Raw genomic sequence first — 12,529 nt, forward strand, 5'->3', positions numbered from 1 at the left:
TAGTCATTTCCCAAAATGTATTTAGTAAATCTGTTTACCATTTAGTAAACCTTAAATGTAAGGCCTTTTGAAAGAGCCATTGTGACAAACTATTTTGATGCAATATTATAAGAGCATCACATAATTCATCCATATTCCATTAACTAGAAAAATAACAAACTTGAGTGTTATTTTAGTTGCCAATGAAATAAAATCAATTATGTATGCTTTTCCAGCTGACATGAAGGAAAGTTTTATAACAGCACGTATTATATGTGCATAGTAATTACAAGATCCCAAATTTCAGACAAAGGCATTTCTAATGTTCACTCTCTATCCAGCTAATATCATATACATCCATATTTCCACCTTACAATAAGATAATATCTGCATGTGATCCAGGGGCGGATCCAGAGTCCAGTCTCAGGAGGGGCACTGCTATAAAATATGTTTTTTTTGGGGGCAATTTATATGGGAAATAGCTGGTATTGGCGCTTCAATCATTATGGCACTTTGGCTGTTATGGTGTCAGGATGATTGAAGCGCATAATTTCTATTATTACATTGTAATATAAAATTAAATGGTTCAACTCACCATAATGCAGAATCAGTGGGAGCCCTGAGGGTGTCATTTGCCATGTCGCCTGCCACCAAATGCAGATTGTCACTTGACACGTCACTTGTCACCAAATGCAGATCGTTACTTGCCACATCACCTGCCACACATTGCGGATTGCCACTTGCCACGTAGCCTGCCACACATTGCAGATTGTCACTTGCCATGTCACCTGCCACACATTGCGGATTGCCACTTGCCACATCACCTGCCACACAGTGCGGATTGCCACTTGCCAGGTCACCTGCCGCACATTGCGGATTGCCCCTTGCCACGTAGCCTGCCACACATTGCGGATTGCCACTTGCCACATAGCCTGCCACACATTGCGGATTGCCACTTGCCACATAGCCTGCCACACATTGCGGATTGTCACTTGTCACGTAGCCTGCTACACATTGCGGACTGCCCTTTGCCACGTAGTCTGCCACACATTGCGGATTGCCACTTGCCACATAGCCTGCCACACATTGCGGATTGTCACCTACTGTGTCACTTTTCTGCTAAGGTGGTCCCACTCCCAGAGTGAAGATAAGCAGCAGAGAGATGATGTAATCTCTCTGCTACACACAGCTTCCCGCACAGTGAGGGTGGAACTGGAGGGATGCAGGGCAGTGAGAGATGATTTCATCTCCCTTCTTCCCTGCCCGCTGGCTTCCTGAATGGCCAGCAGCCCTCCTAAGCCACCCAGCTGCCCCCCTCACCCGTCCACTCACCAGCACAGTCACCCGTGTAACCGGCCACACTGACACCCGCGGAACCGGCCGCGCTGGCACCCGCGGAACCGGCCACGCTGGCACCCGCGGAATCGGCCGTGCTGGCAACCGTGGAACTGGCCACACTGTCATCCTCTGGCCATATTCTCAGAGGGGGCAATTGCCCCGTTGCCCCCCTGGATCCGCCCCTGATGTGATCAAAGAAAAGGGACTAGCAAAGAACCTGCTGATAGGAAGAGAGAGCAGAGATGAGCTCTTCAGTTAGCTTCTTTCTCTTTGTTGCTCTGCCACAGACTGTTGGGAGGGGGCAACACCTTTAAGTGTTAACTTCATCAAAGAAAATTAGGTCTTCTGTCTTCCTGACAGGTCAGCGATGTGTAAAGGGGCTGTATGAATCCTATAACTACTGAACTATAACTGCTTTGACAGTGGAAAGTGATCCTATATAAGTATGTCATCAGTTAATTGCCTGGAGTTCAGCTTTTATGTTATTATATTTCACACCATCTAAATAAGTGGGTGGAAAAATATTAGAAATGTGTGTCCTACAATGATTATCACAACATGTTTGATCAATTGCATTGACTACAGAAGGATTGAAAATAATACTACACAAGATATAAACATGAACAAAATGGCACCCTCTATATTTGGCTTCTACTGGTGATTAACAATTGGCTGCTGTCATAAATTTTTTGGTCATACCAAAAATATTAAATGTTTTAGTGTGTGTTGAGGCACTAGCTCTAATACAAATGTGTACATGCAGATAAACTTGATCAATACGTGTACAAATAAACAAATACGTGCAACCAATAACAATTTGCAAAAATAATAAAAATGTACAGGAGAAAGTCCTAAGAATAATAAAAAAAGTCCTGAGAATAGTAAAAAATCCATGCAAAACAAGAATCTTCTATTCACAGACTGATACAGAAAAATCTCACAGGACTCACTTTACAAGCATTTCCTGAATGCTATAATATAAGAGGTATGCCATACACTGGGCTCTAACATAAAAATAGATTCATCTTAACAAATTAATCAGCAATCCAGAGTGCCATAAAAGGTAAACAAAAAATAGACAAACAAAAAAATGTAAACATGTATATTGTTTACTACCTAGGTATGGCCCCTTAAAGTTCAAAATATATGTAATTGTACATGGCAAATATAATTATCATTGTCTAGAACATAAGCCATAACGATTAGTTATGGCTGTGGTCTGATGCTGTTGACATAATTAGTCCTTCCAAACCAAACACCATAATGACATTTACATCATTATTCAATGTATGTATGTTCTAATGTTCTAGAAAGGATGCATTACATTTAATGTTTATTGATAGTAATTTCTTAATTCAGTTTATGCATTTACACTACATTATGCCTAAAACAGAGTGCTCATTTGTTTTATCGATGACTTTCTGTTTCTCAGATTGTTGCATATTTTCAAGGAATGCAATTTTTCTTAGCCACTGAGCACTTAAACAAACAGCAGCTCATCTATAGTTTATATCAGTGAACATGATTTGCATGTAATACTAGACCAAATTGTTTATTAGCTCTAATATAATAGGGTATACCATTAAGAGCACTCAGTAGTCTTTTTTTTTTTTTTTTTTATAGCAACAATGACTTACATATGCTATACATAAACCCACCAATAAACTTGGAAATACGCTTAGCTATGAGCAAGATTTGCCATTTTTCACTGGTATTTGCATTGCATAAATACTCTTATAGGTACCTAAATATTCAGGCTTTTTTCTTTCTATTATGCCCCTAGACACTATAAAGATGGAATGTTGCCACTAAGAAACATCATTTTGTGCCACCCAGTGATTACGTATCCCTCTTCAAGAATCCCTTGTCTCCAACCAATCCCTACTATAGTCTAAAGTGTAATAATCATGACAATACAATATAATGCAGAAAAATATAATTGTAGGCACAGATTAAAGATGTACATATAAAAAAAGAGCACAATAATTTGTTCATAAACTGTACAAACGGATGCCAGGTCAAGAAATAGCATTACATTGATCAGAAACTATGGATAAATTGGTTGTAAACCTCAGACATAAAATCTAAACAAAGTACATATTTCTATAGTTTTTATGTGCATCTCTCCAAAACACTAAGTGCCATTTCTCTCTTCTGCCTTGTTCCTCTGTTATCAGCCTGAGACACCTTTGACAAGTTTGCCTGACACTAAGGCCGCGTACACACGGGCGGACTGTTCGCCCAACTTTGTTCGTCCAACAGTTTCGGCAAACAGTCCGCTCAAAATTAGCATGGACGGACATGGCCACACACGACGAACGAACAGTTTGCTGAAACCGTGCGCGATGACGTGAACGGCACGTACGACGGGACGAAAAATACGACGTCCTATACACTGCATTATAACTTTCGGCGTGTAAATCCTTTCTGAGCATGCGCGGAACTTAGTTTGTCGAACAAGCCTACACACGGGTGGACTGTTCGCTGAAACAAGGTTTCAGCGGACAGTTTTTCGGAATTTCCGAAAAACCTTGTCCGTCCAACTGTCCGCTGAAACTGTCCGCTGAAAGCCCACACACGAGCGGACTGTCCGCCCAAACACTGTTCAGCGGACAAAGTTGGGCGAACAGTCCGCCCGTGTGTACGCGGCCTTAGAGAAAAAGGGTGACAGGGGAGGAATTCCCAGCACATAGCCTCTCATTGACAGCCTCAGCTCTTTTTCTGTGTGCTGTGTGACTGAAGTGGGGGGGGGGGGGGTCCCTTCCCTCCAATTAGCTTTCAAAGTTCTTGTACAGTGTGTAACTTAAGCTCCATGCCCCCTGCTTTGTGAATCTTTAAAAAACCTCTTTCATCCCTGGCTATTCACTTCAGTGGGTATAAGTAAGGGTTTACAACAACTTTAATATAATTACAATATCATTATATTGTATAACTATTATATGTATCAAACTTTACATTCAGAATCTTTCATATAAAACAATTAGAGTTCTGATAGTGTAGGCTTCCTGTCACAAAATATGGTTCCTTTAAAGTGACTGTAAATTCATTTTTTTAAAATAACAAATAGGCTCCCACTGCCTCAGCAAAGCCTGTGAGACCAGCAAATGAGGACAGAGAAGAGCTACAGAGGGGTAAAACACTTGATCAGATGAGTAAAAGAGGGGGCGAAGGTGCAATACCGATGCCTAAACATTTTTTACCTTAATGCAAGGAATGCATTGAGGTAAAACATGTTTAGGCTTTGTAACCACTTTAGGTTAGAAATATGCTTACAAAAGGTGTCCCCCTGCATGGTGAAATTAGCACCAATTAATTGTTGACCACATGGTATGGTATGACGTGGTAACTTCACTGATTTATATTGCCTTGCTAATCTCCCACTTTAACGGGACCAAAACATCAAAATATGTACAATTTTTTTTCTTTCAACATGCCTGGCAGAAGGCATCAAGCAACCTCTAGCAGCCATTGAGTTGCTTTATGCCTAATATATGTGTTTCTCCTTAAAGGGATTTGGATCAATTTAAACATCACACATCCCCAGGCAGAATTATCCAGTTTTTTTATTTCTTTATGTGTATCTGGTTCTGTAGGCTCCTGGGTTACTTACATCTCCTCTCACAGCAGACCACAGGATCAGGAACACAGAACAGCCTGGGTCAAGCTGGTGGTCGGGCACGTTGCATTATCAGTAGCTGGCTGCAGGGCCGTCTTTAATATTGACTGGACCCTGGGCAAACATTTTTTGGGCCCCCTCTTCCATGCAATTTCACTCTCCGCATGCTTTGAGACATTCAATAAATAGCAGCTAGACTCAAAATCAGTTTATTGAATCAGATCAGGCAGCGATTGCGATTGGTTGCCAGAGGTTACAGTGTATCATTACCGCTCACTGGCTGCTAGAGATTACAGCACACATTATGACTCACTGTTATTTTCTAGAGGTTACAGCACATGATTAGAGGTTAGTGCACATTATTACTGCTCACTAATTGGTTGCAAGCGGTTAGTGCATAGCATTACTGCTCACTGATTGGCTGCTAAAGCTTACAGCACATTATATCCTCTGCCTGCATAATCACATTCACCATAATTCAGGGTGCTGTGGTACCATGTAATTTTGAAGAATCCACCTCCAATTTGCTTACTTTTGCAAAACATGACGTTAATCTTAATGACCATAATTGTAGGCAGGACTTTCAAGCATGCTCCTTTACCTCCCCAGTGGGCAGCATTCAGCAGAAATGATGGTGGATCTGACCTCAGGGGGACATGCTATACATATGAATTCCGCCTCTATTTAAATATCAATATACATATTAATACCGCCACTATTTACATATCAATATGGGTTATTTACATGTAAACACAGGGTTTGCAGGTGAGTCATTTGTACATGGCAATAGGGCAGAGCTGGGCAAGAGCAGCAGACGTTTACACTGAGATATCGGGACACAGCACAGGACAAAATCTTCAAGGGATAAGGGAATTTAAACTGGGGTAGTTGGCAAGTATTAGGCAGCTGCTTTGGGCCCCACTACAATGATGGGGCCCAGGGCAAGTGCCCCTTTTGCCCTGCCTTAAAAACGGTCCTGGCTGGCTGCCCACATACAGAAGAGGCAGCCAACTGAAGAAGACTTACTTTTTGGTAGAACCCAGGGAGCTGAGTACTGTTGTAATCAAATAAGCTCACAGTTAGACTCATCTATCTATAATACTTTATTTAGGCCTCCACCATCCAATGCCTTGTCAGAGAAATAGTCATATCAGGCAGTTAGGCTCATGCGGGTGAGTGACGGAACGGGACGGTGCAGGTGTGGGCTGTGGTGCGTGCATTGCGTGACAATCGGGACTCTCTGCTGGCCTATAAAAGGCTGCCCGTATCTTCTCCAAATTGCTGGATTGTCTTCAGCTCCCCCCTGTTCCTAAACTTGCATTGTGCTTTCTAGTGTCTTGTGATTCCTGTTGTGACCCGGCTTGCCTCCTGGCCTTCTCTGATCTCTTCTCGAGTGTTTGACTCCCGGCTTGGCTCATAGGCTTTTCTATTACCTGCACCAACCTGCTGAGTAATTTTTGACCCTCAGCCAGGCCTTTATGCCCTATACACACGGTTGGACTTTCCGACGGAAAATGTGTGATCGGATCTTGTTGTCGAGAAAATCCGATCTTGTGTGGGCTCCATCTGACTTTTTCCATTGGAATTTCCGACACATAAAGTTTGAGAGCAGGATCTAAAATTTTCCGACAACAAAATCCGATCATTTAAATTACGATTGTGTGTAGACAATTTCGACGGACAAAGTGCCACGCATGCTCAGAATAAATTATGAGAGGAAAGCTATTGGCTACTGCCCTCTTTATAGTCCCGTCGTATGTGTTCTATGTCACCGTTCTGAACGATCGGATTTTCCGACAACTTTGTGCAACCATGTGTGTGCAAGATAAGTTTGGGCCAAAATCCGTCGGGATTCATCCGTGTACAGGGCATTACTGAGTGGCCTGTATACATAATCATCTGTATCCAGTTGCAGCCTACGGGAACCTGCTCTCACACCTTTGTGGTCACCCCAAGCAGTCTTCAAGAGATCATCAGCTCAAGCCCTCTTCAACCTGCTGGAAATCTGTGTTTCTTTGAGCCCTGTACCTCCTGTATCACATTCAGGGGTATACTGCGCTTAGCCACAAGGGGAACCTCTCTCAGCATCTTGGCCTTGGATAAGGTACTTAAAAACAATCCAGTCATGTCAGAGGCCGACAGAGCTGGTTCCTCACTCGAGGCCCTGTGCCAGCAGGTTACCACTCTTACTCAGGCAGTACAGGGACTCCAGGAAGTCTATTTACAATTAGAGGGTTGTCTGCAGCATCTGATGGATTCTCCTGCTTCTGCAGACTCAGGTCCTTCCAATACAGCATCTACCTCTTCTCCACAAGACCGGGCCAGCTTAACTTCTGCAGTAATGATGGCACCACCTGAACCAAGAGTTCCTGCGCCGAATGTTTCCTGGGGGATCGGAAGAAATTCAGAGCTTTTAAGAATGCTTGCTTGCTGTACCAAGCCCTCCAGCCCAGAACCTTCTCTGCCGAGTCTGTGAAAGTGGGGTTCATTATTTCCTTGCTATCTGAGGAACCCAAAGCATGGGCCCATAACTTTCTTAAACTAAAGAATCCTGTACTGAACTCTGTAGATATTTTTTTAAAGCAATGGAACAGCTCTATGATAACCCACAGTGCTCAGCAACCGCTGAAGAAACTCTGAATACCCTGTTTCAGGGTAAGCGCCCGGCAGAAAATTATAATGTTGACTTCCAAAGATGGTCTGATAACACTGGGTGGAACAAGGCTGCTTTCGAATACCAATATTGACAAGGCCTCCCTAAGACACTCAAAGATGAACTGGACTCAGTTGAAAAACTCACTACCCTAGAAGGCTTCAACTTGCCATAAACCTTGAATGTGGCCTGAATGTTTTCAAATCTCCCATCCTAGTTGGATGTTACCCAAGATTACACCAGTTCTCTCTCCTCTACCTAGTCCTTCTACTACTCCTGCCTCAGAAAGTGAACCTATGCAGCTGGGTCTGGTCTGCTTACTCCGATGAAAAGCAATGCCATTGGCAGGCCAATCTTTGTCTATACTGCGGAGGAGCCGGCCACTTCCTACGTACAGTAATTGTCCTGTGAGGCCCAGTAAATCATACCAACAACTTCCCATGAACTTTAAAGTTGCTGGTCCTTTCATGTCTCACCTTATCCTCCCATAGGTGGTGGAAGAGGAAGTCTTGCTCTTGGCAATCATTGATTAAGGGGCATGCAACTGCTTCTTGGACTTTTCCCTGGCCAAAAAAACTGTGTATTCCTCTCCAGGCAAGAAGCAAAGCCTTCAAGTACATTTAGCCAATGGTTCCTTACCCTGCCCTGGACCCGTTACTCAAGAAACCAGACCCATCCTCACTATCACAGACTCTGGCCACCAAGCGTTCATCTGTTTTAATGTCATATGCTCACCCATGTTCCCCATCATTCTGGGACTTCTGTGGCTACAAACCCATAACCCACAAATAAATTGGATCAAAAAAGAAAAAACATTTTCTTTTGTCTGTTACGCACAGCATTGCTTTGCTCCAGCTTCCAGCAACTCGGCCAACTGTTTGACTGTTAAGTCTATATCAAGTACTCACAAGAATGTCCCCTCGGCTTACCAAGAATTTATGGACATTTTTGGTAAGTAAAAAGCCATCAATCTTCCACCCCATCGGTCTTATGACTGTCCAATCAAATTGCTTCCAGGGACTGAGATTCCTTTTGACCTAATATTCCCTCAATCGGAAATTGAGTTATATGCCTTACGGGCATACATCAATGAAAACCTTGAAAAGGGATTCGTCCTCCCTTCCTCTTTCCCAGCTGGAGCTGGTATATTCTTTGTTGAGAAGAAAGATGGTACTCTAAAGCCCCATACACACAATCGTAAAATCTGACCGTGCGTATGCTCAATCGCACAATTGTTGTCGGACTTTCTGCCAACAAATGTTGGCTAGCATGTCTTCAAATTTTCCGCCAACAAATGTGTGTTGTTGGATTTTCCAATCATGTGTACACAAGTCCATTGGACAAAAGTCCAAAATACAAACATGTTTGCTCGGAAGCAGAAGTGGCCGGTCTTGTAAACTAACGTTCGTAATGGAGAATTAACATTTGTAATGTGGCCAATTATGAAATCTCCAAATGCAGCGCACATATTGCCTCTTCTTTAATGGAATATTAATGGAGCTGTTTTGCTGGTGATACTGATTAAGAAATTACAAACAAATTTTCAAAGGCTTTTTTTTTCTAGTGATATCAAGAATAATATTATTATGTTTTTTTTTGTTTTTTTATTTGTGCAAGTTACCACACCAACATTATCACCTACTTTATAAGATCAATGATACAACTATGTTGGTGTCCCTTGTCAATGTTAACTGTCATTTGAAGTAAAACCCATAGCCAAGTATTATTCTCCACAATTTTTTTATTGCGCATTAAAAAAAAAAATAGACATGCTATCTGCCAATAGAACTTAACCAAAAAGTGCATTCTATGCATCCAAAAATATAGAAAGTATACTAAATGAAATCATTATTCAACCCAAAAAAATGTCAAAGCAATAACTTCAAGGCCAAAAATAAATAACACATTATCTTCTCCGATTCCACAACATGCCTGGTTGATGAATGGCCATTCAGAAATGAACTGAAAAGCACAAAATGAAAAAACATGAAAAGAAAAGCGCAAATCAAAACTTTTACTAACACAAAATTAGCATAGTACATCTAGTAGGTCACTACGTTCATATTTGTTGGCCAACATTTGTGTGACCGTGTGTGTAAGACAAGTTTGAGCAAACACCCTTCAGACAAAATTCCACGGTTTTGTTGGCGGAAAGTCCGATCGAGTGTACAAGGCATAAGACCTTGTGTGGACTATAGAGATCTCAATAAGTTTACCATTAAAAATTGTTACCTGCTCCCTCTCATACCAGAACTCTTCCAGAGGTTCCGAACTACTCAGATCTTTACTCACCCGGGTCTACGCGGAAGCCAGCTTTCAGGTCACGGTTTATTCATTTTGAATACCTTGTTATGCCATTCATATTATGTAATGCTCCAGATACTTTCCAACATCATCGTCATCGCCTGCCCAGATGACATTCAAATTTTTTCTGCCACATTGGAACTCCATTGAACCCATGTAAAGAAGGTGCTCGCAACCCCCTTAGAGAACATGGACTTTATGTCAAGGCAGAAAAGTGTGACTTTAAGAAAACAGTCATTCAGTTTTTGGGACTTGTTATCTCCACTGAAGTAATCACAATGGACATTCCAATTCTGGAATGGCCAGCCTCTGCAGACAGGAAAGGTGTCCAGCGATTAGTAGGCATTGCCAATTTCTATCGGAGGTTTGTGAAGGGGTTTTCCACAATAATTTCACCCATTACCCAGTTGATTCACCAGCAGGTTGGGTTCCAAGGGTCTCAAGGAGCGCAAATAGCCTTTGATAAATTGAAAAATCTGTTCACCTCTGCTCCAATACTACAGCACCCAGACCTGACCTTGCCCTATGTGTTGAACGCGCCTCGGAGATAAGTACAGGAGCAAGCTTGTCCCAATGCCAAGGACCTAAGGCTCTCCCGAATGTTTCCAGATGCTCCTGAAACAACTGAACCGGTACCATTCTATCTGTACAAGATTTTCTGCTCATCCAACCTGATCTGAAGACAGAAATCAGACAAGCTTCCAGCCAGTACACTGAACCTGAAGTGTCTTCCCTGAGGAATCAAGATGGGTTGCTATGGTTCCAGGACAAACTTTTCATTCCTCAACAAGTGACACTCCAAGTGTTAAGAACTTTCCATGACCACAAGCTTGCAGGACATTTTGGGTTACAGAAGAAACCTGACCTTATACCGCACTCCTTTTGGTGGCCCAGTTGGAAGCAAGATTGTAAGAATTATGCCAATTCCTGTACCACGTGCCAATGCAACAAAGGGTCCAATACCAAGTTCTGGGGTCTATTAAGACCATTACCCATTTCATAACAGCCCTGGAGGAAGATTTCCATGTATTTCATTGTTGACTTACCCCCTTCCAAAGGGTTCACCACCATCTTGGTGGTAATAGACCGTCTCTTAACGATGGCACATATTCTACCTATGGTTAGCACACCCTCTGGCTTAGACACAGCAAATATATTTAGGAAGGAGATTATCAGGCTGCATGGGGTACCACATAATATTGTTTCCGACAAAGGAATACAAATTACTCCCAGGTTTTGAAGAAAGCTCTGCAAATCTTTGTCAATAGAAGTATCACTTTTGTCAGCATGCCACCCACAGAGCAATGGCCAGACAGAAAAGGACAAATCAAACCTTGGAGCAATACCTGTTATGTACCTGCCCTCAAGAGGACTGGGTGTCCCTTCTTCCGTGTGCAGAGTTTTTCTACAATAACCCTTGCATACTGGCACTAATCAGTCCCCTTTTTTGGCCAATTATGGTTTTCATCCATCTTTCTTACCCAATTCCATAAGCATCAGCGCATGCAGTCCAAGATCAGATAAGCTTTATCCAGACCAATTACCAGCAACTCTGGGAAGCCACGCAGCAGGTCCAAGAGAACTATAAAAAGTACCATGACAAAGAAGAGACAGCTCTGCTTTCAAAGTAGGAGATGAGAAATGGCTGTCTGCTGTAAATCTTAAATTCTCTTGTCCATCACAGAAATTAGGACCAAAATTCATTGATCCTTTCAAGATCAAGAGAAGGATGAATCCAGTAGCCTTTGTGTTGTCACTACCTACCTCCTACGATCGTCACCCAGTTTTTCCCCAAAATAATCTCACAAAAAAACGGTGGTTCCAAGTCCCTTTCCCAGGAGAGAACTACCAGCACCTCCAGTGCTCATAGAAGACAAAGCTGAGTTTGAAGTGGAGGACATTATGGACTGCAGAAAGAGAGGGAGACAAGTACAGTACCTCATCAAATGGAAGGGGTATCCCCCAGAAGATAATTCATGGGAGCCCTCGGGCAATGTACATGCTCCACGTTTAATACAAGCCTTCCACAACAAATATCCAAGAAAGATGGCTAATTTTGGCATCCAGAGACTACCACTTGGGGGGACTGTCAGAGAAATAGCCATAGCAGGCATTATGGCCACATCCCCGCAGGCATGCGTGGAAGGATGGAAGTTTTGCGCATACGGTTGTGCAATGGAATGGAAGGGTGCAGGCACGTGAGCGGTGGCGTGCACATTGCATGACAATCGGAACTCTCTATTGGCCTATAAAAGGTTTCTCCAAATTGTTTGATTGTCTTCCGCTCTCCCCTGTTCCTGAACCTGCATTATGCTTTTTAGTGATTCCTGTTTTTACCCGGCTTGCCTCCTGACCTGCCCTGATCTCTTCTCCAGTGTTTGACCCCCCAGCTTGGCTCACGGACTTTGCTATTACCTGCACATGCCTACCAGTGTTTGATCTGTGGCTTGGCTCGTGGACTTTGCTGTTGCCTGCACCTGCCTGACTACCAGTGTTTGACCCCTGGCTTGGCTCACAGACTTTGCTACTACCTGCACCAACCTGCTCACCAGTGTTTGACCCTCAGCCAGACCTTTACTGAGTGGCCTGTATACACAATCATCTGTATCCAGTTGCAGCCTACAGGGACTGCTCTTACA

The sequence above is a fragment of the Lithobates pipiens genome, unplaced genomic scaffold (assembly GCF_037356315.1).
Source record: "Lithobates pipiens isolate NorthernLeopardFrog02 unplaced genomic scaffold, aLitPip1_a1.2 Scaffold_19, whole genome shotgun sequence".
Lineage (NCBI taxonomy): Eukaryota > Metazoa > Chordata > Amphibia > Anura > Ranidae > Lithobates > Lithobates pipiens.